Source organism: Emydura macquarii, unplaced genomic scaffold, assembly GCF_026122565.2.
Source record: "Emydura macquarii macquarii isolate MOO-44397 ecotype Brisbane River unplaced genomic scaffold, CSIRO-AGI_Emac_v2 contig_2531, whole genome shotgun sequence".
NCBI lineage: Eukaryota > Metazoa > Chordata > Testudines > Chelidae > Emydura > Emydura macquarii.
This window is the reverse complement of record NW_027132668.1, coordinates 5,443,924-5,470,181: the sequence shown is the minus strand read 5'-3', so window position 1 is coordinate 5,470,181 and position 26,258 is coordinate 5,443,924. Positions and strand designations below refer to the sequence as shown.

Here is a 26,258-nt window from a genome sequence, read left to right as displayed (position 1 = left end):
AATATTTGGATGTGACCAAGATTTATGTACAAGTCAAACAGTTCCCCAGTTATGCATAATCAGCACTGTTAGATCACTGAACCTTCAACGCTACAGCACAGCTTGTTATCATTTGAGTTACAAGAACTAACAAACACCTGGCAGCTGGAGAATGCTGTTATCTCAGAGGGGAGAAATGGGCTCCTGGATCGGGGAGTGGTTGGAGGGATCTCGGCCCAGCTCTCTCCCACCCCATCTCAGGAACTGGATGAGCTCCCACCTCATGTGGTTCTCCCACTGAAGATGTGATGTTGGGGCCACATGCCAGGTCTGAGAGAGTTTGTACTCACCCAGCCCTCTCCCTGACCCCCACTGCTGAAGCTGCTCATGTATCCCAAATCCAGTATATGGCACTGTTACTATGGTGGTGGTGTAAACCCATCTTAGAATGCTTGTGTTCAGCTTTTATTTTGGGCGGCTGACAAAATTTCCCTGAGGAATACAAGAGGTCGAAAGGGAAATAACGATTTTTAAGTTTCTCTCTCAATTACGCCTTAACAGAATTTCATGGAACAGGGAAAAGGTACTTCTCTAGCCCAAGGGCTATCTCCCTTATGAATTTTGAAGGCCTGCTGGAAACAATAAAGCTGTTAGAGCTTCTCAAAAGAAGTTTGCTTAACACTTCCCATTATAAAAGATTTCTGCAACCTAAATATAGGGGAGGCTGCCTGTTCTCCCTAGGACAGTGGTTTTCAATCAGGAGTACCTTATTCCAGGGGTATACAGAGGTCTTCTGGGAGTACATCAACTCATCTAGATATTTGCCTAGTTTTACAACAGGCTACAAAAAAGCACTAGCGAAGTCACTATGAACTAAAATTTCATATGGACAATGACTTGTTTATACTGCTTTATATACCATACACTAAAATGTAAGTACAATATTTGTATTCCAATTGATTTATTTTAGAATTGTATGGTAAAAATGAGAAAGTGAGCAATTTTTCAGTATTAGTGTACTGTGACACTTTCGTATTTTTATGTCTGATTTTGTAAGCAAGTAATTTTTTAAGTGAAAATTGTGGTATGCAAGACAAATCAGATTCCTGAAAGGGGTACAGTAATCTGGAAAGGCTGATAGCCACTGCCCTAAAATATATATACTTTCAAAGCATTTCAGTTGATCTTTAAATATATAAACAGGTGACAACAGAAAAGAGTTACTCTGGAGGTCTGGTTTGGGCCTGATGGAAATGTTTTAAGAGGTGAACAATTAGGCAGCTGCTGAAACACAAGGCTGAGTCCTGCAACGGAAGGAACATGAAAATAATCTTTAAGCAGTTATATGATAGCCTTGGAAACATTGTCAATATGTCAGCTGTAAATAGAACTTTATACAATTATGATTTACACTGTGGTCCTGGAATCCCTAACTGGTATGCAACCAGGTTCAGAGCAATACAACAAGCTTTTACGCATTGCCATCACAGGAGTTAATGACGATAAGAAAATATCCAAGATTAATATAATTATATAATCAAAGGGTGAGTACTGGGAAGGTAATTCTGCAAATTTATGTGAGTGTAAACTGTTGCTTCAAGGAGCTAAATAATTAACTAGAAGCATATTTTCTTCCTTGGATAATGTCACTCTATAATGACAATCTGTTTTGATGTCTCTTGCCCACTCCATTTAACAATCAATCCTGAAGAACTGAGGAGAAGCATATTGAATTCATGGCCAGTGCTAAATATGGAGATATTCTGCCAACCCTTCATATAATCTCCACTTGATAGTAGGTAGGAATGCTTCTAAAAATTATTCTAATTGATCAATCACTACCACTAAATTTTAACAATAGTATTTTTGTATTATTGACCCATAACTCCAGGCCCCTGCCATATAATTTACATCTAACGTGCCACACAGCACATGGGGCCGCCATTATAACTGGAACTATGTTGTACTTCTTTTATGAAAAATAAAGCTTTAGGAAGGCAAAACATGAAAGTGTGTGTCTCTCTCTATCCAAATGTTCACGTGATGGGTCTGCACTCAGAGCAAAAAATAAATAAAAGAGTACAGCCCATGAGCAACCCTTGCACAGGCCTACCCAATGCACACAGGGCGAGCAGGTTAAAAAATGGGGGGGAAAAAAGATACAGAATTCTCCTCTGCTGAAAGCAGAGGGAGCACTCCCCTTCCTCAGCTATTCTAGTGAGAGCTTCTCCTCCACCCACTTCAAACCACTGCCTGTAGCACTTTTCCAAAGAAGGCTACACTGTGCTGTTTCAGAGCTACCCTGATGGAGGGGGAATGGTGACTCAGCACTACTTGCTTTGACATTTTAAATACTAATTAGTGTAAAAGGTCTTATTGATCATTTTAAAAATAATAAATAGAAAACAAGCATGAATCTGAGAACAGCTTTCCTCTACCCAAACAGAGATAATGTTCTTTGAAGTTCCTCCCCCACTCACCCAAAGTGTTGAGTAATAAATCAGTAAATTTATAAATAAAATATGGGAGTAGCCCAACAAAGTACACAAACATTTTGCTTCAGCTTGTGCTATGATATTATATATTACTATGCTGTATTTACAATGGGCTTTCCAGCATCTCCCCCTACCGGCCAAGTATCATCGTGGTTCTCATTTATCATTTATTTCTACAAAGACGAGTTGAATAATGTTCAATTTACAGTTTTACAACTCAGAAGATGTTGATATTCTCCCTCTTCCCCTATGCAAAGGCAGAGTCTGTGAGAATATTATTTGCTTTCACAGTGTAGACAGGGACAAAAGTCAGAGAGGCAGGGATGGGTAAACCAACAGTTGAACATGCAGGGTAGGGCCATGACTAAAGGGTAATAATCATAGTGGTCAATGAAAAATGTCTAGTAGATGGACAAATCTGTATGATAACTGGAAAAGCTCCACATGCCATGGAATTAGTCAGTTTTAACCTATTATATATAATGAGATTTCTTACAAGAGTAATTTGCCCAGCAAACCAAGACTAGAAAGTCACTGTAGGTGCCAGTGAGGCAGAGGGGCCTCTCTTACCCTGACCAGGACTTTAAGGACAAATATTGTAGCATTTGCCATAAATATTCTGTCAAATTCCATCCTCACAGCCCTGAGTAGGGCAAGTACCAACAATACTGTAAAGAGCTCATCAAGCAAATATTCTCTGAATTTGAACAATACAATATTTCCCTTGGGGAGTTTTAGAATGTGCCTATTCTCTCCCCGTGATCTTTGTTTTTATGTTGTTGGTTTTACTGTTATAAGAACGGCCATACTGGGTCAGACCAATGGTCCATCTAGCCCAGTATCCTGTCTTCCAACAAAGGCCAATGCCAGGTGCTTCAGAGGGAATGAACAGAACAGGTGATCATCAAGTGATCCATCCCCTGTCTCCCATTCCCAGATTCTGGCAAACAGAAGCTAGGGACATTTTAGCATATTCAAATTGTTCCTCGGTTTTTTGTGTAGGGAGGTCCATTCCCCCCACCCCCTTCTTTGTTACATGTCTTTCTTCTTGAGCTGCCAATTCAAGACCTGGTCACTATATTTTTTGGTTGCACTTGTCTTGGTAACCTTTGAATACCTGAGCACCAATAAAAAGACCACTGCACTTGGAAGGTACCGTACCATCTATGACTTATTTGGCTCCTGGGAAACACATTTTGTCACCCTAGTTCATATTAGGGTCTCTTTAAAAGTGGTCTATAACAATGGCCGACTTACAGAAATAAATTACCTTGTTTACTCTAATCTTTAGAATTTTAGTGTGCCATTAACACCTCTTTGCATTTATATTTCACAGGCATATGAATCAGCAGTGCACAGCTGCCAACTTCCTGCTTCTATTCCTCCTATACAGAGCACTTCCTTCATTTACTAAGGCTATGTCTACATCAGAGACCCTACAGTGGCACAGCTGCGTCGCTGTAAAGTCTCCCATGTAGCTGCTCTATACTGACGGGAGAGAGCTCTCCTGTCAGCATAATTAAACCACCCCCAAAACGTGGCGGTAGCTGTGTCGGCAGGAGAGCATCTCCCATCAACATAGCGCTGTCCACACCGGTGTTTCTGTGGGTAAAACTTATATTGGTGAGGGGAATGTTTTTTCACACTCCTGACCAACAAAAGTTTTACCAACAAAAGTGCTAGTGTAGACATAGCCTAAGGTTACAACTACTTTAGAGAGTTTACAGTAGTGGAGCTGCAGCAATGCAACTGCGCCACTGTAAACTCTCTAATGTAACCCGCTTTAAGCCAACGGTAGAGAGCTCCCCATCGGCTTAAGTACTCCAGCTCTGCAAGCAATGGGAGCAAAACTCTATACACCGGCGCTTAGGTCGGTGTAACTTAAGTCATTCAGTGGGTGGCTTTTTCACATCTCCGAGCAACATAAATTATACTGCAGTTAGTGCTAGTGTAGACAAAGCCGAATTTTCACCACATGAATTAACTTTCTCTATGGCAGGACTTCAGAAAAAAATAGACTGGCTCTGTGGATGTGGGGAAAGCAGTGGACGTGATATACCTTGACTTTAGCAAAGCTTTGGATACAGTCTCTCACAGTATTCTTATCAGCAAGTTAAAGAAGTATAGGTTGGATGAATGGACTATAAAATGGATAGAGAGCTGGCTAGATTGTCGGGCTCAATGGGTAGTGATCAATGGCTCCATGTCTAGCTAGCAGCCGGTAACAAGCGGAGTGCCCCAGGGGTCAGTCCTGGGGCCGGTCTTGTTCAACATATTCATTAATGATCTGGAGGATCGGGTAGATTGCACCTTCAGCAAGTTTGCAGATGACACTAAGCTACGGGAGTGGTAAATACCCTGGAAGGCAGGGATAGGATACAGAGTGACCTAGACAAATTGGAGGTTAGGGCCAAAAGAAATCTGATGGGGTTCAGCAAGGACACGTGCAGAGTCCTGCACTTAGGATGGAAGAATCCCATGCACAGCTACAGACTGGGGACCAACAGGCTAGGCAGCAGTTCCCTAGATCAAGGTGCTGTGGCCTTCCTCGGAGCCTGGGCCTGAGGAAGAGTCGCGACACCCCGGCTGGACCATGCCACCAGCCTACAGAAAGGATGTGAAGAAATTGGAGAGAGTCCAGCAGAGGGCAACAAAAATGATTAGGGGACTGAAGCACAAGATTTATGAGGAAAGGCTGAGGGAACTAGTCTTGTTTAGTCTGCAAAAGAGAAGAATGAGGGGGGATTTGATAGCAGTCTTTAACTACCTGAAAGGGGGTTCCAGGGAGGATGGAACTAGGCTGTTCTCAATGGTAGAAGATGAGAGAACAAGGAGAAATGGTCTCAAGTTGCAGTGGGGGAGGTCTAGGTTGGATATTAGGAAAAAGTTTTTCACTAGGAGGGTGGTGAAGCACTGGAATAGGTTACCTAGGGAGGTGGTGGAATCGCCATCATTAGAGGTTTTTAAGCTGCGGCTTGACAAAGCCCTGGCTGGGATGATTTAGCTGATGTTAGCCCTGCTTTGAGCACAGGGTTGAACTAGATGACCTCCTGAGGTCCCGTCCAACTCTAACATTCTATGATTCTATATCTACACAAGCACTTTCGTCAATAAAACTTTTGTCAGTCAGGGGAGTGAACAGAACACCCCCCTGACTGACATAAGCACTGGTGTGGACAGCACTATTTCTCCCGCCAACATAGTTACTGCCGCTTGTTGGGCGTGGTTTAATTATGTCAATGGGAGAGCTCTCTCTCGTCAGCACATAGCAGCTATATGGGAGACCTTACAGTGGTGCAGCTGCAGTGGTACAGGTGTGCCACTGTAAGGTCTCTAGTGTAGACAGAGACTTGGAATAATTTTTTCAAGGTATTTAAGCGTTGTTGCTTGCAGCATTGCAATGCCTACCTAATGGAGGAGCCTGAATCTCATTTTCAAAAGGAATTTAAGCACTTAAGAGCCAAAATCCCATTGCCTAAATCCCTTTTGAAAGTAAAACAAACTCCTAAATCAGTTGTGTGTTGCAACGCTGAGCGCAGCAATGCCTAAATACCTTGACAAATCTGGGCCTAAGTTATTACAGGTACATCTACACTCAAGTGGAAGGTGTAACTTCCAATTTGGAAGACGTACACACACTAGCTTTGATTGAGTTAGCACCTAAAAGCAGAAGTGTAGCCGCTGTGGGGTGGGCAGCAGGATGGGCTAGCCACCTGAGTATGATGCTGCTCAGGACCCTAGTTAAGTACTTAGACAGCTAACCCATTCTTTTGCCTGCACTGCGGCAGCTACACTTCTATTTTTAGCACACTAGCTCGATCAGAGCTAGTGAAGGTATGACTATACTCAAGCGGGAAATTACACCTCCAATTCAAAGTGTAGATATATCATCAGGTGCTAAGTCCCATTTTCAAAAGTGAATTAGGGACTTTGGCACCTCAGGATATATCTACACTTAAAACGCAGCTGTAGCACTTCAGTGTAGATACTTACTACAGAAATGGGAAGGGTTCTCCCTTCAGCACAAGTAATCCACCTCCCCAAGAGACGGTAACTAGGTCAACAGAAGAATTTTTCTGTTGACCTAGGGCTTCTAGGGTGGCCTTAACTACATTGCTCAGGAGCATGGTGTTTTCACACCTCTGAATGACGTAGCAGGGTCACCTTAACTTTTCAGTGTAGACCTGACCTCAGTTCTCAAATAAAGCCAATGAGACTTGGGCCTCTAAATGCCTAACTCACTTTTGAAAAATGAGACTTCAGTGGTTTTGAAAATGTTACCCTTAGTGCCTATATTACAACAATAAAAAAAGCACAAACTTTTGTTAAGATGGAGTTACAGCTGAATGTACATAAGGAATTTAAGGGGATAAAGCCTTTCAAAAAAAAGCAGATGTGATTGGAAGAAAAAAAAACTGCTAGACAGCCAGAAAATACAGGGCTAAGGTTCATTTAAAATAATCCCAGACAATAAAAAGTTTAGAAATGCATAGTTGCAGCACCCAAGCAACTTCAGACCTGTCCCCTAGTAACATCAGCCTACCATCTTCCCTTCATATCTATTTTGGAAGTTTTAAATTAAGGACTTCTTCTAATGGCTTTTAAATATGATCTACAATTTTTTTTAAATGAGATATTTTGCTTCTTTATGATGTATAAAGAAGGCCTCAAATGTTTGTTTGTAAAGAGTTTTTCTCTACTAAAATTCTCTAAATTTTTCCTTAGAAATTTCAGGAATGTCATCTCTAGTTTTCCCTGGTTTTACTGGAGGTCTAACTGGATGCCTTAGAAGATGTAGTGTCCTTCTCAGACATTCACCAAAGAGATGTAAGTATTAAATATTTACAAAAATATGTAAAAATACAAAAACATTCTTCAAAATGCTAGTCACTGAGGTTAAATAAACATTAACAAAACAAAAACCCCAACACGAGATCTTTAAACGGTCCGATTAAAAATTCCTTCCTCTTTCAGTTGCTCAACTTTTACACTTTTTACGCTTGTGATTTCATTCCACTAATTATCCAGCCTTTTGGGGTACAGTTACTATGGTAAAAACAAGTAAAAAAACCAAAACAAAACAAAAAACAAAAAAAAACAACAACAAAAAATGTTTTTGAAGAAGAGCTCTGTGCAAGCTGGAAAGCTTGTCTCTTTCACCAATAGAAGTTGCTCCAATAAAACTCATTACTCATACACGATACCCTCCGCCGAAAAATCCAGGACATCTTCCCTTTTTCGGCGGCGCAGAGAACAGCTGCTCTCGGCGGCGCAAAGTCACTTTCTCGTGGAACCCTAACAGTGTTCCTGCGGAACCCCAGGGTTCCACGGAACACCAATTGAGAAACACTGATCTAGACAAAGAGAAATCTTTTAGGCCTTCTTAATTCTGTAAGTCAAAGGACCAAAAAAAAAAGGGTGGGGTGGGGGTGGGGAAAGGCCTAATTACTTTTTTCCTTTCTAGATCACCTTTAAAAAAGTATGAAGTTTATAGTTTAAGGCATCTTGAATTTGGAAAAGCCAATGTTCTGTGAATACTGAAGATTATGCTCAGCGCACATGCTTGTATAGTTTGCATATGAACACAGTAAGTACATTCTTTTTATTTTGCTATGTGTTAATTTTCAGTCACTCAACATTTCTTAATTTTTTTTTTAAATTCAAACTTACCAAAAACAGTAATTCTAATTGAAAAACATCATACATGCCAAACTTGAAGTTTTAAAAATGAGCTATCAAAGTGCAAAAGAAACAAAACTTAATTGTTGTTTGGCGTATAATCATCTTTTTCTGTAATAATTGGATAATTAACTAACAAATCCCAGGTTTTTACCTAACTTTGTAAAATAAGTTACTTTAGGGCTAAGAACAAACAAAACTTATCAAAATTCCTTATGAGGTGAAATTTTTCAAGCACCTGAAAAATAGATTACTAAAAATATTGGAACAGAATGGCCATCTCAATGGTAAAAACAAACAAACAACCTTCTTCTAAACATTCATCTGCACTAGGAAAATGACCCATTTTGAACAATGATCGTCAGCAACTGGCTCTCAAATCATGCTGAAATGCATCTACAACAGATGGGACAAAACCCATGTTCGCCCCACAGAAATTATGACTCCTTGGTCTCAATCATACTTTCTGTAATGGTTCTAAAAATGCCTCCCACCTTCCTCTGCGCCCCCCATCCGATCTACACTAGCAGTTATACCATTCTTAACACCAGTTAAGGAAAGAATCATTGTCAGCAACAGGTCATTTTCCTTGATGTACGTGAATCCTTAGTTCCATGACACAGAACGGAGACAAAATACTTTTCCTAAAAACACTCATACAGATTAGCAGCAACAGGAACTCAGGGAATATCAGAACAATTTTTAGATGACTGAAAATGGAGTAAATGGCTAAATTCAAAGCTATATCATCTGTGCCATTAGGTTTTAATTGCAGTAAACACCTGCAAGCTGACATTTTTCAATTCTGAAATCCCCATAGCAATGTTTATGTTAGTTCCCAGGTATGGTTGCTGTTTATAAGAAACTCTTAAACTGACTATAAGACAGTCATTCTGAATAAGGCATCAAGCTGGTAGTCTTGAAGAGAATTTAACTCATATGGATACAGAAGCCAAAGCCAGCTCCTAAAGGATCAAAGCATAAAAAAGCTGGTACTTACAGCGTGTAGACTTGCCAACAAAAGAATTGCACAAGTAATCTTTCCCATATATAGCTTTACACTGAACGTTCAGTATTTGCATATTTCCCGCTTGATTATTACTGGTGGTAGTGATAAAAAACAATGTGACATAGCAAACCACTTCCTACTTTTGACCATTAAAGCATTTCACACAGTAAACCAAGAGAGGAATTCACTGAACTCTACACTTCAGCTCCTCCCATGGCAAACCACAACCCTAAGGCCACCAGGGAAGATCAGGAAGAAAAAAATTGCTCCCGCAGGAAAGGGGACTAAATTCAAGTGCTCTCCCAATATTTTAAAACAACAGAAGCAAAAAGGCCTCCTCTTGGAAAGGAAATTACACAACAGAGGGAGGGGACGAAGAGCAGAGAAATAGCTGGTGAGTAAGTATTGTGTGTGTTACCCAAACACTCTACACTTAAAATATACATTTATTTTAACCACAGTTACATGACATGAAAGACCAACAGTTTTAGTCACCATATGTAGTAAACAACAATAAGCAGGCACCCAACCTTTCGTAGCTAATAGGCCTCGTGAACATAGAGCTTCCCTTCCTTATCCATGTGCTGGAACTAGAAAGACCCTTTCCACTGTTCTCCTGGCTGTTGACAAAGGAAGCAGGGGATCCTCTACCTTACCTTAATGGAAATAGTTAGCTTCACTTTTCCTCCCCACCTCCTAGAAAACTGTCCTCCTTGCTGGTAGCCTCATCAGAATCAAAGGATACAATGGGTATGAGGACTGAACTATCTTCTCATTCCTGGGCAGGACAGTGTGGGGAATCTGGCATGAAAAGGGGATGAGCTGCACTTGTTTGTGGACAAACAGGGCACTGAATTCAGCTTTTTAAAAGATGTCTGAAAATGCTGCATGCTACTTCAAAGGGATTGATGCAAAAGAATTAATACTCTCTCTCAGGACTCAAAAATTTGCATGCCAATTTTATGCGATCAGAGTAGATTCAGACTTTAAGGTCAGAAGGGATCATTATAATCATCTAGTCTGACCTCCTGCACAATTCAGGCCACAGAACTTCACCCACCCACTCCTGTAATAGACCCCTCACCTATGACTGAGTTACTGAAGTCCTCAAATCATGGTTTAAAGACTTCACGGTACAGAGAATCCACCAGCAAGTGACCAGTGCCCCATGCAGCAGAGGAAGGCGAAAACCCCCCAGGGCCTCTGCCAATCTGCCCTGGGGGAAAATTCCATCCCGACCCCAAACATGGCGATCAGTTAAACCCTGAGCATGTGGGCAAGACTCACCAGCCAGTCACCCAGAAAGAATTCTCTGTAATATAACTCAGAACCCACCCATCTAACATCTCATTACAGGCCACTGGACATATTTGCTACTAATAGTCAAAGATCAATCAATTGCCAAATTAGGCTGTCCCATGATAGCATCCCCTCCATAAGCATACCAAGCTCAGTTTTGAAGCCAGCTAGGTTTTTTGCCCCCACTGCTCCCCTTGGAAGACAGCTCTCCTTAGCAGTGTCGGAGCAATGCAGTCTTGGCTATGTCTAACTTTGCACACCTTTTGTGGCAGCATGTAGGGCATGCATAGCTACATGTCGCACTGCAAAGCAGGCTGCATTCACACTGCAGTGTCGAGCTACACATGTCAGTGAAAAGCTCTGGAAGGGAAGGGAAGCAGTGGGGAAAAGCTTGGCAGCTGCCAGACCTTTTCCCCACTGTTAGAGCCTTTCCCTGCAGTAAGGAAAGATTCCAGCAGTAGGGAGGCAGAGTATATTACACTGCAAAAAAGAGCAGAATAGATGGGGAGGCATGGCGTGGGCAGGTAGAGAGCCATGTAGATTACATACCTACAGGGTTCAGGAATGTCTTTACTCTTCTCGTGTGACCCTAAAAATCCCTCACTGACAACCATCAAAGAATTCACGGCTGTGTAACAGCAACTCCTAACAGGCCTGACAAACTCACTACATCTAACACCATTTTTATGGTATTTATCAATCAATGCTGTCATGTGACGTCTCTAACAAAAGCCTGTTTCTCACTGATCCTCATAATTGCTGTGAGATGTATGAACAGATGATATTTAAGGATATATTGTCTCTGGAGAGAGACAGTGAACTTTAGACATATTAGGGAAAGGCAAAAAGATACCTCCTTTCATCCTGTACCTGTGGAATTAACTGAGCAAAGTGATTTCATTCATGAAAACCAGATACTAACCAATCCTGGGTGGAAGCACTAGGACATTTGCGTGAAGGACATTTGCGTGAAAGAGACTTCCTTAAACAAAAGGTTAGTCTTAAATTTAATCACTAGAAAGCATGTTATGATTTTGTTTTCTATGTAGCCCCTCTGTTTCCATTATCCTCTCTCGCTAGGGGCTTGTCTACACTTACCTCTGAGATTCGGCGGCAGTCGACCGGAGTTACGCAAGCTACGCAAAAAATTGCGTAACTCCCGTCGACTTCTCTGCTTCTGTTCTGTGCACCGTCTTCACTGCACTGCGCCGACGGGAACAGCATTTCCATCAATGCAGCGCTACGCCACTTGAGAAGGTGGTCTTAATACATCGATTTCTGGATCGACTAAGCGGGTCTTTACTGACCGCAGTGAATTTGCCGCCGTCAGAGAAGACGTAGCCTCAGCCTCAAATCTTAATCTTTGATAATAAACTTTTGATTGTTTTCATTATAAATATAACTCAGTGCTGTGGCGTGATACAAGAACAGATCTTGGACTGAATCATTCAAGTTGGTGTGTATGTTGTTCCCCTGGGGACAGCAAACCTGGTATAACTGAGCATTCAGTGGAGAAGGGGTTGGACACTACAGGGAAACACTTCAAAGGGGCTCAAGGATCTGGGGTGCACCTATGGTTGTTAACTTGCAAGGCAAAGTAAGGGCTGGCATGGCCCAGAGGAGGATGTGTGGGTAGCTAAAGCCGGTGGTGTCAGAGCCCTGACACCCAATTAAGCACAAGCAATTCTCCTCCAGCTGGAGGCAGAGGGGTAGCAAGGTAGCCTCAGTCCCAGGCACCCCAATAACTGTCACAACTCACCAAAGCAGTCCCTCCCTGTCTACGCTGCTATTCATACCTGTGCTGGGAGGCTAGCCGTGTATGTACTCCACACACTGCCGAAAGGAACATGCAGTGTAGACACACCCTTGGACTATGTCTATACTTACAGCAGCGTGTAGAGTACAGACGCTGCACATGCAGTTAGCACAGGTATGAACAGCAGTGTAGACCGTGAGGCACTGCTTAGGCAAATAAAGACATCCCAGGACCTTAGGGTATGTACACGACATGGCTCTTTACACAACAAAGTAGTGCCTATTTTTAGCAGTGTAGTGTGCCAATGTCTTCCTGCTACCGGAGCCTGTTACTGTTGTGTGTAGCTGTACAGTGCAGCATGGACGCAGCCCGCTTTTCACTGTGGTGTGCAGCCACATATACTCTACGCACAGCCGCAAGTGTAGACAAGCCCTTACTTTTGGGGATGTCTACAATTAGCAGATGAGGGAGAGCGCCATGGAATTGTGGAGGTAAAAGGTTCAGAGATACTGAGCCAAATTCTGCCCTGAATTCCACGGGGTTGCAGAGTGTATATCATGGCAGAATCTGGTTCCCAACTCAGATTTTAATGGTAATAGTATGGCTAAAATCCATGGAACTCTGCAAACATCCCCAACAATAAATTTCACTGGAAGACATTAAAAACAAAGTTTTTACCACTCTTTGCCAAAAAAAAAAATGGGGAAGCAGATACAGTTTTCAATTATGCAGTATATGTGCAGAAGTAGCTTGCTTCTTTTAAAAGAGAGGTTTATTCTTTTTTCTTGCAGAAGTGTCTATGCTTCTCGAAACATTTTTAAAAGGCATACTCTCTTACTTGTGAATATTCAACTCCCATTAACGTTAATTAACTGCTCCAAAGCAACGAGGTAGTTAAAAAAAGAAAAAAGAAAAAAAACAACTATGTAGAGTTTAAGGGAATTCAAGTTTTTTTGTTTTTGTTTTTAAATCTGATAGTGCTTTGAAAATACTGAGCAACATGCCACCTTGCAATCCTACATTAGATTTTTCTAATTATTTTAAAGCATTTTAGAATACCCATTAAAACATAACTAGTTTCAGCAATTAAAAAAATTTAGCAGTAAGATTTTTTTCCCTGAACACGGTGAATGACAACTGTGCATTTTCAAAGGTACCTTCTGAATAATCTATTAATGAAAAAATGACTAATAATCCTTCTCTCTACTTTATTAGAGGTGAAATAGCTACAAGCTTTGTTTTCCAAAAGGAAGTTCTCTTTTTGCTAGGGAAAAAACACTTACAAAGGTAAAGAATATGGTATTTATAGGGCCAAATTTTGAAGATCAGCCAAAACAGTCAGACTTTAATGAGACACTGCCAAAAACTGACATTCAGCTCTATGCAGAGGGGCCATCCCAAGGCCAACGGCAATGCTTCCATCCCACTTCAGCCCCGTTTTGAGGCACTGGGCTTGGGCTGGCCCTCTGAACCACATAAGGCAAGCACTGCTAGGCTGACATTTAACAAATGAACCTATTAAGCAATAACAGAAATGTTGTAATTATAGAATCTGTGATACTCATTCTGTGGCTAAGGGATTCAGTCAAGCCTATTACACAATCTGTGTATCTCAAGAGCTTCCTTACAAAAAATTTTCATTATAAATCATTATATACCCTGCTCTTCAGATGTGTATCTTAATTACTTTAATCACACATTCCACTGCTTAATATGAACAAACTCTCACTTTAGGTACTTGACATATTTTGCTCTCTCATCCCCAGTCTCGCCATAACACACATAGGACTGTTTTCTCAGTATCTCTATTTTTGTCTTCATGCCACTTTCGTTCAGTGTAATTTTATTATGGACATATAACCATAACCATATAATTATCTTCACAAGCTCCTGTTTCCCGTATTGCACTATACTTCCTCAAATTTACTTTTTATCTCCTGCCTGCAGCTATGCTTTAGTTCTATCTAAACTTGTGCAACAGAGTCACATGAAGATGAAAAAGTATGTGTTATAGCTTTACTTCTCAGAAGGATATGACCACTCCCAAGTAAATAGTGCTTTTTCTGATCATGGACAAAGCAAAATTCTATAATCAAGATACAAGTTAAAAGACAAAAGAGGCATTTAGAATTTTGATGTGTATAAATTTCACATAGCAGCAGCACTCCAGTGGTTTCACATATGTAGGAAGTCAAATACAATTTGTTGATTCATGATAACAGTAAAAGTTTTGTCACTCCAAGGAAAATGCAGATAAATTGCCATTAAAAAGGAACTAACATTAACCTTCAAATTAGCCCAACTTGAAGAAATTTAGTCCCACTTCTTAGTTATATAGACTTTGACACGGGCAAACCAATGTAATTGCATCTGGCAATTTTGTCAGTATCACTAACGTTTTCAGAGATTTGTGGCAAAACTAAAACCATTGAGAAACGCTAAAAAGGGGAAGAGCAATAACAGTGACATCATGGACTTTTTGTTCTGAAAATATATTTTCACTGATTGGATCCTTTCAGCCTCACGCCTTATGCATTGCTTTCCCTTCCTCACAGCGCCCTCTCTATTTCTTTTTCCCTCGTCCCACTCCCAACATCAGGACTGGGGGTGAGGCCAGGCTTCCCACAAGAAAAGTCAGCATCTTTGCAAGATGATGTGACATCCTAGGTTAGAGTAGTCAGCTGTTTTTTGTGAAGGTGCAAATTTCTTGGTCAAGATCCAGACTCCAGAGAAAATAAAACAATAATGGTAAGTAAATAAAAAGATTTCAGGGGCCATTCAAAAGTGTCCAGTGGTCCAGATTTGGCCTGCAGTCCTCCTTTTGACTACCCCGTCCTAAGTCTTCCATTGAGTAACTGTGCTCACTGTCAGATACAGGAAGAAATCCTAAATGTGATTTTTTTAATTTCTACCTCTAGCCTGTTAGACTGTAAGATAAAGAGTGACTACCTGAATCATAAAATCTATTGCCATAAGTAATGCAGACTAGGGCTGGGATTTTCAAAGATGTCTAAGGCAGGCAAGTGCCCAACTCCCATTGAACTTCAGAGGGATTTGGGTGCCCAACTCCCTAATGCCCTTTCAAAAATACCAGCCCAGGTGTATTTCATATATTGTATATTATCCTTTAATCATATTAGCAGCTCTCGTTTGAACTCACCTTCTTGTTTTAATATCTATTCCAAACACCAAAAAGAACAACATTATTTCCTAGCTGAAGCATTACCAAGACTGGGTAAAGAACTATCATCCATTAAAAAGAAGAAACCTTAGTAAAAGCACTCTAGATTGTCATGCCTTTTTTCTTATCCCATCACTGTTCGTGCACATTTATACACAGTCTCTGGCAGCCTGCCTAAGCCTGCCAGTTCTCAGTATGAACTTGGAGAAGTGGGCTAGTCATTCTGTGTAAGAGACCCAATGCTGCTCTGTCTCCTGGAACCAGAAATCTTAGCCTCACTATTTTCTCCATCACCACTTATTCCAAAGCCAAAATTTACGGTATGAGCTTGCCAATCCTTCAGGTGATGAATGCCTTAGGTTTGGCCAAAGGCCTGAGGAGGAAAGCAGAGAAAACTGTTCAGTAGTGTTGCTAGTACAGAATGGCTGCCATGTTTGTGGACTATGAAATTCTAACTAGGCTGGGCCTACTTATAAAATTAAGCTACTAAATATAACTAATAAGAGGCATATTACAAAAGTACGGTGGTGGCTGGAATCCCTTTTTGAAAAAATTTGATTGCTTCTTATTGCATCACACAAACTGTTTTTTGCCTCTAAGTATGTCTGGTTAATGGCTTTTCCTATGATTAATGGCCCCTCTTGACTGACCAGTCTCCCTAATGGAATTATCTTCTGTAATGAACTCATCTATAACCTCAGTGGCGCCGTATTTTTCAAGGATACCTTTTGATCTGATATTCTGATGGATGCCACCTCAATTTTCATCTCAGCAAACCCCAACCCCTTTTTGTTAGGAAAGGGCAGAACTTTGTGACAAACAAGTGCTGGATTGTGGACTAAGCAAAATTCAGGCGGCTAACGTCTTTTTAGAAACATGTAGGTCTTTCCCCTGTTGTTTTTTTTGGATTTCCTTTGTTGTCTCATGTAATTACCAAAAATGCTTTGAAAACACTGAATTTAAGAGTATAAAGAGGGAAGCAATCCCACTAACAAGTGCGCTTCAAGACCAAGAAATCATTCCAGACACAGAACTGTCATCTCATCCAGCTTTCTTCTGAGACTACGGATCCAAGCTCTCGGAGAAACCGTCAGGAATTGAAACCACCACCTTTTGCCTGCCTTGGTGAGGAAAATTGCTTTGCAGCTAATATTTACTGGACTTTTGGCTTGCGGGCTCATTTTGTAAGTGTAGTAATTAAAGCCTCTCTGTCATTATCAAACGAGTGTCGTGTCAGTTCCTGAATGCATTAATATCAGATTCCAGTTGTTCAGGTAACAGTGTTCCACCCCAGAAGAAAATGCATTTCTATGATAGGTGATGTGATATATTGTAACTTTCTATAAAGTATTTTGGTACCCTTTTCTATGAAAGATGTTAAGATTATTTATCTGCCATCACTCTGTTGACTTCTCAATGAGACTTGGGCTCGTAAGTGCAGTTACTTTTGAAAACCAGACTTAGGCACATCTGGAAATTTATCCATCATCATTTCAGGATCTTTTGATCGTAGTTATCTATAGGCTTGTCATTGTCTTTTCTCATTTTGTCAGAATCAGAATAGCATCTCCACTAAGCCCTTCAGCTTTTGATTAGAAAACTAAATGAACAATTTCAGAAAGTTACTTGAATGTAGTACTGTGTTTCTCAACAAATATAGGTTATTTAAAATCAACGATGAGTAACAAATCATGAGACGCTGACAGTGCAATTTCTTCATTTTGTTGCCGAGTTCCATAGTAGATCACTACCATAATTTGCCTCCCTTGATTCGTGTCTTTTAAAAAAAATTAAGCAAACTAACTTTCATCCTTTCCTTTGGCATCTGTACACATCAGCTTGCGTAAATCACAGAACATAAGAGATGTAAGGTCTTTACGGGCATTATTACTTACCAGAGTTCTGTTCAGCTTAGTTATAAAATCTGAAGTGATGGAGCTTCCACCATTTTCCTGAAAAGACTGCAGGACAGCTTAACTGGTATCTTATTGTCTATGTTTTCTTCCCCCAGTTTTGCAGATGAAATTCCTCTTTTCCAAATGATATTCTACTAGCTCCAGTTATATCCCCTTGTACTACCCTAAGCAATTATTCCTGCTCCTTTGCATCAAAACTCCCAAAATATTTGCAGTTGGTTAAGATATCCACTAATCACTGCTGAGGCAAATTATACTCTCAGTAATTATCTAGCGCACGCGCACACACACGCACACAGACTATAACCTCCCTAATCCATGCCAAGAATGATACATACAGAGAAGAACCCTAAGTGTACAAGCATTTGAGAATTCTCTCTGCTCCCAGCTAAGTACTCAGACTTCCTTTTTCTTTACAAAAATTTCTATTCACACCCAACTTCCTTATGAAGAAGCTATACCTCACTGCAGATTGTACCGCCTCCTTTCCTTGTTATTGCAAAGCCCTCCTTACAAACTTCGTCTAGCAAAATTTTGAGTTATGGCATGCTAGCAGCAATCTTTTTGTCCAGCAGATGGTGCCCTCTGACCTCCTATGTACATGAAAACAGAAATGAAAATATTTTTCATTTGCAAATTTTAATATGGGCTGAATCTTCAAAACAAGTGGGTCTGGATTCCCTGAGAGGATGTGGTTAATAGAAAATACCAACTGAAAAAATATTTGTTCTACTCGCTTTTTAGTTACTGTCTCCTCACACATATAAACAAGATCTTGCCCATAATTATTTCTAAAGGACGTTCCCTTAGCACGCACAAACACCTGCCCGCTTTGAAAATCCATTTCCACCCTTGTTCTTTAGCTATCAGCCATATTCAAGATTCTGTATTAACTCCTCTATCTTCAATGCCACCACAACACTGTTCTTTCCTTTTACAAAACCCAAGCCAACTCATGTTCATTTTAGAGAAAGATGTAGTTGCTTTTCTTTCTTTACCAACACAGGAAAAATAATCTCAAAGTTAGCTTAGGGGGGGCCTTTCCCTTTTTCATTTAACCGCGCATGGCTGTTAACCTACCCTAGAACATCTGTTCTAGCCAACTGCTGCCCATTGTCAAACTGCCCATTCCAGAGTAAACTCACGGAGAAATTAACCAAAGGCCAATTTAAAGCTCACCTGATTTAAACTGATGTCCTAGATGGAGCACAACTTGGATTCAGGTCAGGACATGGAATACATACAACCATTTTAGTGGCACTGATGGACAATCTCCTCATGTCAATGGATAGAGGTCAGACATCCATTTTCATCCTCCTGGACTAGAGTTAGGGAGATTTCAGTCTCTCTTCTGTGAGACTGCAACATTTAATGCTAGCGACCATGAAAGAGGGCCTTGCGGGAGGGTGTATCCAATGAGTAATGATGGGAAACTGCAACTCCAGAACTAGACCCCTCACAAAGTCCCACACGGATCAATTCTCACTCTGGACTTTTTCAACACCTACATGCAGCCACCAGATGATTTAGATGACATGGACTGACGTGCTAGCAATATGCAGATGACACACAACTTTGCTTACCCTTCATCACATATGACCACACCACTACCACAAAGATGGCCCACTGATTGGATTATATCAGCTCATGAATGAAGGGCAGCAGGCTGAAGCTGAACTGGAGCAAGAAAGAGGTTATGTTTGCAAGCAGAGGAAAGCATTTTGAAGTTTGCAGCCACAGTGCAGTATCCTCTGGTTGAACGTTCACACCCACAATGGGTCATTTCACTCTATAGTTTAGGAGAATGCAGAATAGAAAAGAACTATAAAAAATAGTTTCTAAGTTCTATTAGCTCTTAGATATGATTCATTATTATTACTATTTATTTGCATTTACACATATTGCAACTAGAGAAGCCAACAAAGACTGAGGCTCCACTGTGTTAGGTACTTTTAATAAATGTTTGTACAGAGCCCCTGATCCAAGAAGAGTAATGTAAAACAAGAAGCAACAAGTGGGTATAATAAACAAACACATGGAATGAGGGTAATTGTGACAAGAAAAAGACAGTTACCTTGTAACTGTTGTTCTTCGAGATGCGTTGTTCATGTCCATTCCATTGTAGGTGTAGGCACACCCCTGTGCATGGTTACCAGAACTTTTTTCCCTTCAGCAGTACCCAGAGGGTTGGCTCCGGCACCTCCTGGAGTCCTGTGCATATATATGAGGCACTGCCAGCCCTACGCCCCCTCAGTTCCTTCTTGCCTTCAACTCTGACAGCGGGGATGGGATGGTGGGTCATGGAATGGACATGAGCAAGACATCTCAAAGAACAACAGTTACAAAGTGAGTAACTTTTCTTCTTCAAGTGCTTGCTCATGTCGATTCCATGGTAGGTGACTCACAAGCAATACCTTGGAGGTGGGTCGGAGTTACAGATGAGCTGCCTGCAGCACCACTCTGCCGAAGCCGGCGTCATCCCATGCCTGCTGGACAATAGTGTAGTGGGCTGTGAAGGTGTGCAGTGATGAGCAGGTGGCAGCACTACAGATATCCTGCACTGGCACCTGTGCCAGAAAGGCTGCCGAAGATGCTTGAGCTCTGGTAGAGTGGGCTCCAGAAGGGGCACTCCAGCCTGCTCGTAACAAAACTTGATACAGGAGATTATCCAGGATGAGATGTGCTGGGCGGAAACAGGTAAGCCTTTCATCCTATCTGCTAATGCAACGAAGAGTTGTGTGGTCTTTCAAAGCGATTTCATACGATCAATATAGAAGGCTAATGCTTGCCTCATGTCCAGCATGTGCCACCTCCGCTCTTCCTTCGAACCATGTGGTTTGGGAAAGAACACAGGGAGAAAGATGTCTTGGTTACAATTAAATTGGGAGCCTACTTTAGGCAGGAAAGCAGGATGGGGCCGTAACTGGACCTTGTCTTTATAAAAGACTGTATAAGGAGGTTCAGAGGTCAGCATCCTAATCTCAGAGACCCTCAGAAACCTTCCATGAAAGCAACAGCAATGAGCATTCAGCCATGGGCTCAAAGGCGAGGACCTGTGAGCCGCAGGAGAACCAAATTCAAACCCCAAGGAGGCATCAGGTCACGGACCTACAGATAAATCCTCTCTATCCCCTCCAGGAACCTGATTGTCATAGGATTGGAGAAAAACATTCCCCCATCCAATGGCAGGTGAAAAACAGAGACAGCCACTAGGTGAACCCTTAGTGAAGCCATAGCTAAGCCCTGGAGCTTCAAATGCAACAAATACTCCAGAACAGCCTGTACAGATGATGACCCAGGTGACATTCCCTGGGATGCTGCCCAGCAGGTAAACCATTTCTACTTTGCCTGATAAGCGACCTGAATGGAAGGTTTTCTGCTGCCCAGCAGGATCTGCTGAACCTACACAGAACACGTTCGCTCATCCACATTTAGCCACGAAGCCTCCATGCCATCAGGTGCAAGGAGTCCAGGTCCGGGTGCAGCAAGCGGCCATGGTCCTGAGAGAGAGATTGTGCCACCTCGGCAATTCCAGCGGCGGGGGGAAGAGAAGGGTTGATAGGTCCAGCAGCATGCTGAACTGATGTTGGTGCGGCCAGGCCGGCGCAATTAAGATAATGTCTGCCCTGTCCCTCTTGATTTTCAGCAGGACCCTGTGAAGTAGCGGGATGGGCAGAAACGGTAAATCAGGCCCCCTTTCCATTGCAGGAGAAAAACGCTGGATAACGACCTGACCCCAAGTCCATGGAGGGAGCAGAACTGCAGGCATTTCTTGTTCCACCTGGACGCAAACCACCCAGTCCACATGGGGAGAGCCCCACCTCTGAAAGATCATAGTAGCCACCTTCGGGTGGAGCAACCAGTCATGGCGGGGTAAAAATGACCTGCTGAGGCAGTCCACTGTGTCATTCCTGATTCCCGACAGGTGAGAGGATATTCGGTGAAAATCGTGGCTCACTGCCATGTCCCACAGCCAAACCGCTACCTTGCAGAGGGCCGAGGAGCGGGTTCCCCTTTGCCTGCTGATGTAGTATGTGGCCACGGTATTGTTCGTCAGTACTTGCGCTACCTTGCCTGCAATGAAGTGAAGGAACACCCCACAAGTTAGGTGTATCACCCGAAACTCCCTCATGTTGATGTGCATGCCCCTCTCCTCTCGCAACCAAACCCCTTGTGTGCTGAGGTTGGCGCTGATGTGGGCCCCCCATCCCAAGTCCAAGGCATCTGATACCAAAGTGACCGAGGGGATGAGATCCTCAAACAGTACACCCCGTACCACTGAGCGAGGGTTCCACCACCAGTCCAGTGCAGACAGAACCGGGGCGGGAGAGACTGACTATTCGGTCCAGGGAGTGCCTGCTCTGAGCATAGACCGAAGCCAGCCATGACTGAAGTGGTCTGAGCCCTAGGCGTGCAAGTCTCACAATGTACATGCATGCTGCCATGGGCCTAGCAACTGCAGACAGCACCTGGGCATTGTGGTCGGGCAGAAGCGCAGGCGAGCAATCATACCTGACATAGCCTCGAAGCGCGGCTAGGGAAGAAAAACCCTGGCCCATGTAGAGTCCAGGACTGCTCCGATCAACTCTATCCGCTGTACCAGCATTAATATGGATTTCTGCTCATTTATAACAGGCCCAGGCAGCAGCAGGTGGCACATACGAGATCACATACGAGATCCAGACTGCTCTGGACCTGAGCCAGGGACCTGCCTTTGATCAACCAGTCATCCAGGTCTGTGTAAATCTGGCCCCCCGGCATCTAAGGTACGCAGCCACACCGCCATATGTTTCATAAACACCCTTGGGACCGAGGATAGGCCAAAGGGCAATGCCACAAACTGGTAGTGAGAGTAGGCCACCACGAAGCGGAGGAAACACCCGTGGGTGGGGAAAATCAAAATATGGAAGTATGCATCCTTTAGGTCGAGGGCGGCATACCAGTCTCCTGGATCCAGGGAGGGAATGATGGAGGCTAAGGAGACGATGCGAAATTTCAGTCTCTTGAGACATTTGTTGAGACGATGCAGGTCTAGTATGGGTCTGAGACCCCCTTTCGCCTCAGGGATAAGGAACTACCTTGAGTACAATCAACACGGATTCACCAAGGGAGTCATGCCTGACCAACCTGATTGCTTTCTATGATGAGGTGATTGGCTTTGTGGATGTAGGGAAGGCGGTGGATGTGATATACCTTGACTTTAGCAAAGCTTTTGATACTGTCTCTCACAGTATTCTTATCAGCAAGTTAAAGAAGTATGGGTTGGATGAATGGACGATAAAATGGATAGAGAACTGGCTAGAGCATAGGGCTCAATGAGTAGTGATCAATGGCTCCATGTCTAGCTGGCAGCCGGTCACAAGCGGAGTGCCCCAGTGGTCGGTCCTGGGGCCGGTTTTGTTCAACATCCTCATTGATGATCTGGAGGATGGGGTAGATTGCACACTCAGCAAGTTTGCGGATGACACTAAGCTGGGGGGAGTGGTAGATACCCTGGAAGGTAAGGATAGGATACAGAAGGACCTAAACAAACTGGAGGATTGGGCCAAAAGAAATCTAATGAGGTTCAACAAAGAAAAGTGCAGAGTCCTGCACTTAGAAAGGAAGAATCCCATGCACAGCTATAGACTGGGGACCGACGAGCTAGGCAGCAGCTCTGCAGAAAAGGACATGGGGGTTACAGTGGATAAAAAGCTAGATATGAGTCAGCAGTGTGCCCTGGTTGTCAAGAAGGCTAACAACATATTGGGCTGCATTAGGAGGGGCATTGCCAGCAAGTCACGGGAAGTGATTATTCCCCTCTATTCGGCATTGGTGAGGCCGCATTTAGAATATTGTGTCCAGTTTTGGGCCCCCCACTACAAAAAGGATGTAGACAAGTTGGAGAGAGTCCAGCGGAGGGCAACCAAAATGATTAGGGGGCTGGAGCACAGGACTTATGAGGAGAGGCTGAGGGAACTGGGCTTGTTTAGTCTGCAAAAGAGAAGAATGAGGGGGGATTTGATAGCAGCCTTCAACTACTTGAAAGGGGGTTCCAGGGAGGATGGGGCTAGGCTGTTCTCGGTGGTGGCAGATGACAGAACAAGGAGCAACGGTGTCAAGTTGCAGTTGGGGAGGTCTAGGTTGGACATTAGGAAAAAGTTTTTCACTAGGAGGGTGGTGAAACACTGGAATGGGTTACCCTAGGGAGGTGGTGGAATCTCCATCTTTAGAGATTTTTAAGCTGAGGCTTGACAAAGCCCTGGCTGGGATGATATAGCTGAGGTTAGTCCTGCTTTGAGCAGGGGGTTGGACTAGATGACCTCTGAGGTCCCTTCCAACTCTAATATTCTATGATTCTATGAGTAAAACCCTTTTCCCCTCACATCTGGTGGAACTTCCTCTACAGCCCCCAGACTGAGAAGGTCCTCCACGTCTGGAACGAGGAGTTGCTTGTGAGAGGGGTCCCTGAAGAGGGATAGGGAGGGAGGGTTGTGGGGAGGAATAAGGGAAAACTGAAAGACATAACCTGCCGAAACTATGCCAAGGACCCAACAGTCCAATGTAAACTTGGCCCATTTGGACAGGAAGGGAGCTAGGCAGTTCAGAAAGGGACGGGGAGAATCCTGGATGCAGGCTGGAACGCTGCCCCTGGGTGCACCTTCAGAACGGTTGGGACTAGCTATTGGATTGCCTAGTCAACCCCTACTGGGGAGCTGAGGAAGACCCCACTGTTGCCCGGCACCTCCTAAACCCCGTATTTCTAGCCTTTGTCTATAGGAGGCTAAACAAGGAGACTGGGATCTTTGCTGCTGGTGCTACGGGTGAAACTGGCGCCTCAAGGCCTGGGGCGTATAATGGCCCAAGGAGCGGAGCCTGGCCCTTGAATCTTTCAGACCATGCAACTTTGCATCAGTCTGGTCTGAAAAGAGGGCCAACCCGTTGAAGGGGAGGTCTTGAATAGATTGCTGGACCTCCTACGACAGCCTAGAGAATTGCAGCCACAAGCATCGACGCATGCAGATCCCCGAGGCCACGGCCCTCCCCATTGAATCTGCCGCAACCGAGGCTGCCTGCAGCATCGCTCTAGCCACCGTGCTGCCCTCCTTCAAGACAGTGCTCAAGTCCAATGACTGCTCCTGGGGCAAGGCCTCCCCAAAGCTCTTGAGGGAGTCCCAGAGGTTGAAACTGTACCTGCCCAGAAGAGCCTGCTGATTGGCAATGCGAAACTGCAGGCTTGCTATGGAATAACTTTTTCTCCAGAACAAGTCCAACTTTTTGTTGTCCTTATTCTTGGGGTCGAACCAGGCTGGCCCTGCCTGTCCCACTCATTGGCAGCAGCCACCACGAGGGTACCCAGAGAGTGGTGGGTAAACAAGTTCTCAAACCCTTTGGCCGGTACATAGTATTTTTTTCTCTGCCCCTTTCGAAGTCGGGGCCACTGATGATGGCATCTGCCATAGGGCTTTCAATATTTTTAGTACCTCCTTATGCACGGGCAGGGTAACCCGAGCTGGGACCACCGCTACCAGCACATTAAAGAGGTTGTCCAATGCCTCTTTTAGCTCCTCTGCCTCCAACCCAAGTTTGAGGCCACCCTCTTGAGGAGCTCCTGCTAGGCTCTGAAATCATCCAAATCGCACCGATGACCCCGGGACAACTCATCTGGGGAGGACAATGAGGACTGAAGGGAGATGGCAGGAGGTGGCATCCCCTCCCACCGTCGAGGGGCCCCAGCCAATGTCTTCTCCTGGGGGTCAAAGCCCTCTTCGGAGGCTGAGTCATGGGCTCTCTCTAGGGCCACCAGTGCCATCTGCCCCAGAAGACTTATATGAAAGGGGTCCTGGACCCCAGGGTCTCCAATATGGCCACTGCGCCAGCCACTGTCCTTGGGGCCAACCAGGAGCTGCCAGAACAGGGGGTTGCTCGTGTACCCTTGCCGTGCGGCGATGCCCCTAACAGTGACCTTTTTCTTGAGAGGAAGCAGATTCACAGCCAGATGACCATAGTGGGGCAGCAATCGAGTCTCCCATAGTGCGGTGCCATAGGGTTGGGGAGTGATGACCCGATCTCCGGCTACTCCAGCGCTTCAAAGATCGTTCTCTCGGTGTCACCAAACACGAGGATGATGAACGACGGTGCTGTTCCCATGACCGATGGCAGGGAGATGGTGAATCATGCTTCAATGGAGAGCAGAATCGATGAGAGCGACATCTAGGGACTGACGATCTGTAGTGCCACTTCCCTTGCGGCGACTGGGTTCTGTGCCCCATTGATGCGGGCGAACTCCTCAGTGCCAGGGAGCGAGAGCGGCGCTGGCTCCCTTCCTGGGACGGCCCACGTGAAGACCACCTGGATCGGCGCCACCTTCCTGAGTGCACATCTCTCAGTGCCAGGGACTGGGAACGGTGCCGCGACCTTCTATAGTGTGGGTGTCCCACCACTGAGACGCACCTCAGTGACCGGGAGCACCCCCTCGGAGACCAACGCCGCAACGATGCCTCCGCACGCAGTGACTGAGCTCTCAGACGACCATCTCTGCTCAGGGGTTCGTCAAAGCGACTGCAGGGGCCCCATCGCAGGCTTTCCCCTGGAGACTGGCATGCACTCTTTTGACGGAGCCGGAGGCTGAGAAGAGGGTGGCGAAGGCAGGGCCATCAGGCTCCTTGCCGCCTGGAACACCTCCAGTGTCGACAATGCCAGTAACTGGAGAGGTCCCCTCCTGCTCGCCGGAGTCTGAGGTGGCTCTCTTGACCGTGTCGCACTTTCAGGTGGCAAGCCCATCGACTCTCTGTCAATTGCTCCTGGAGCGGTCCTGTGTTCAACCACACTTACCTGGGCTTCGGTGCGGGTGGAGCGGCCCCGCTCCACATGCGGTTTTTTTTGTTTCTTCCTCGAGGGTGAGGAAGACATCCGGTGCTGCAGTGGAGCCATTGCCGACTGAGCGCTTAGCACTGATGTCATG

At 44.1% G+C, this 26,258-nt stretch overlaps 1 protein-coding gene and 1 long non-coding RNA gene across 3 annotated transcripts in view; one reads left to right on the top strand and one right to left on the bottom strand.

Moving 5' to 3' along the window:
• The window catches only part of LOC137163415 (uncharacterized), a 29,468-nt gene extending 17,718 nt beyond the window's left edge, over positions 1-11,750 (top strand). Inside the window, exons 2-5 of the long non-coding RNA XR_010922712.1 lie at positions 7,200-7,301; positions 7,939-8,061; positions 9,330-9,556; positions 11,542-11,750. This is a non-coding gene — a long non-coding RNA (uncharacterized lncRNA). The remainder of the gene's footprint in view (positions 1-7,199; positions 7,302-7,938; positions 8,062-9,329; positions 9,557-11,541) is intronic.
• The window catches only part of LIMS1 (LIM zinc finger domain containing 1), a 121,451-nt gene that overhangs the window by 60,174 nt on the left and 35,019 nt on the right, over positions 1-26,258 (bottom strand). The gene's annotated exons all lie outside the window — the stretch shown is intronic.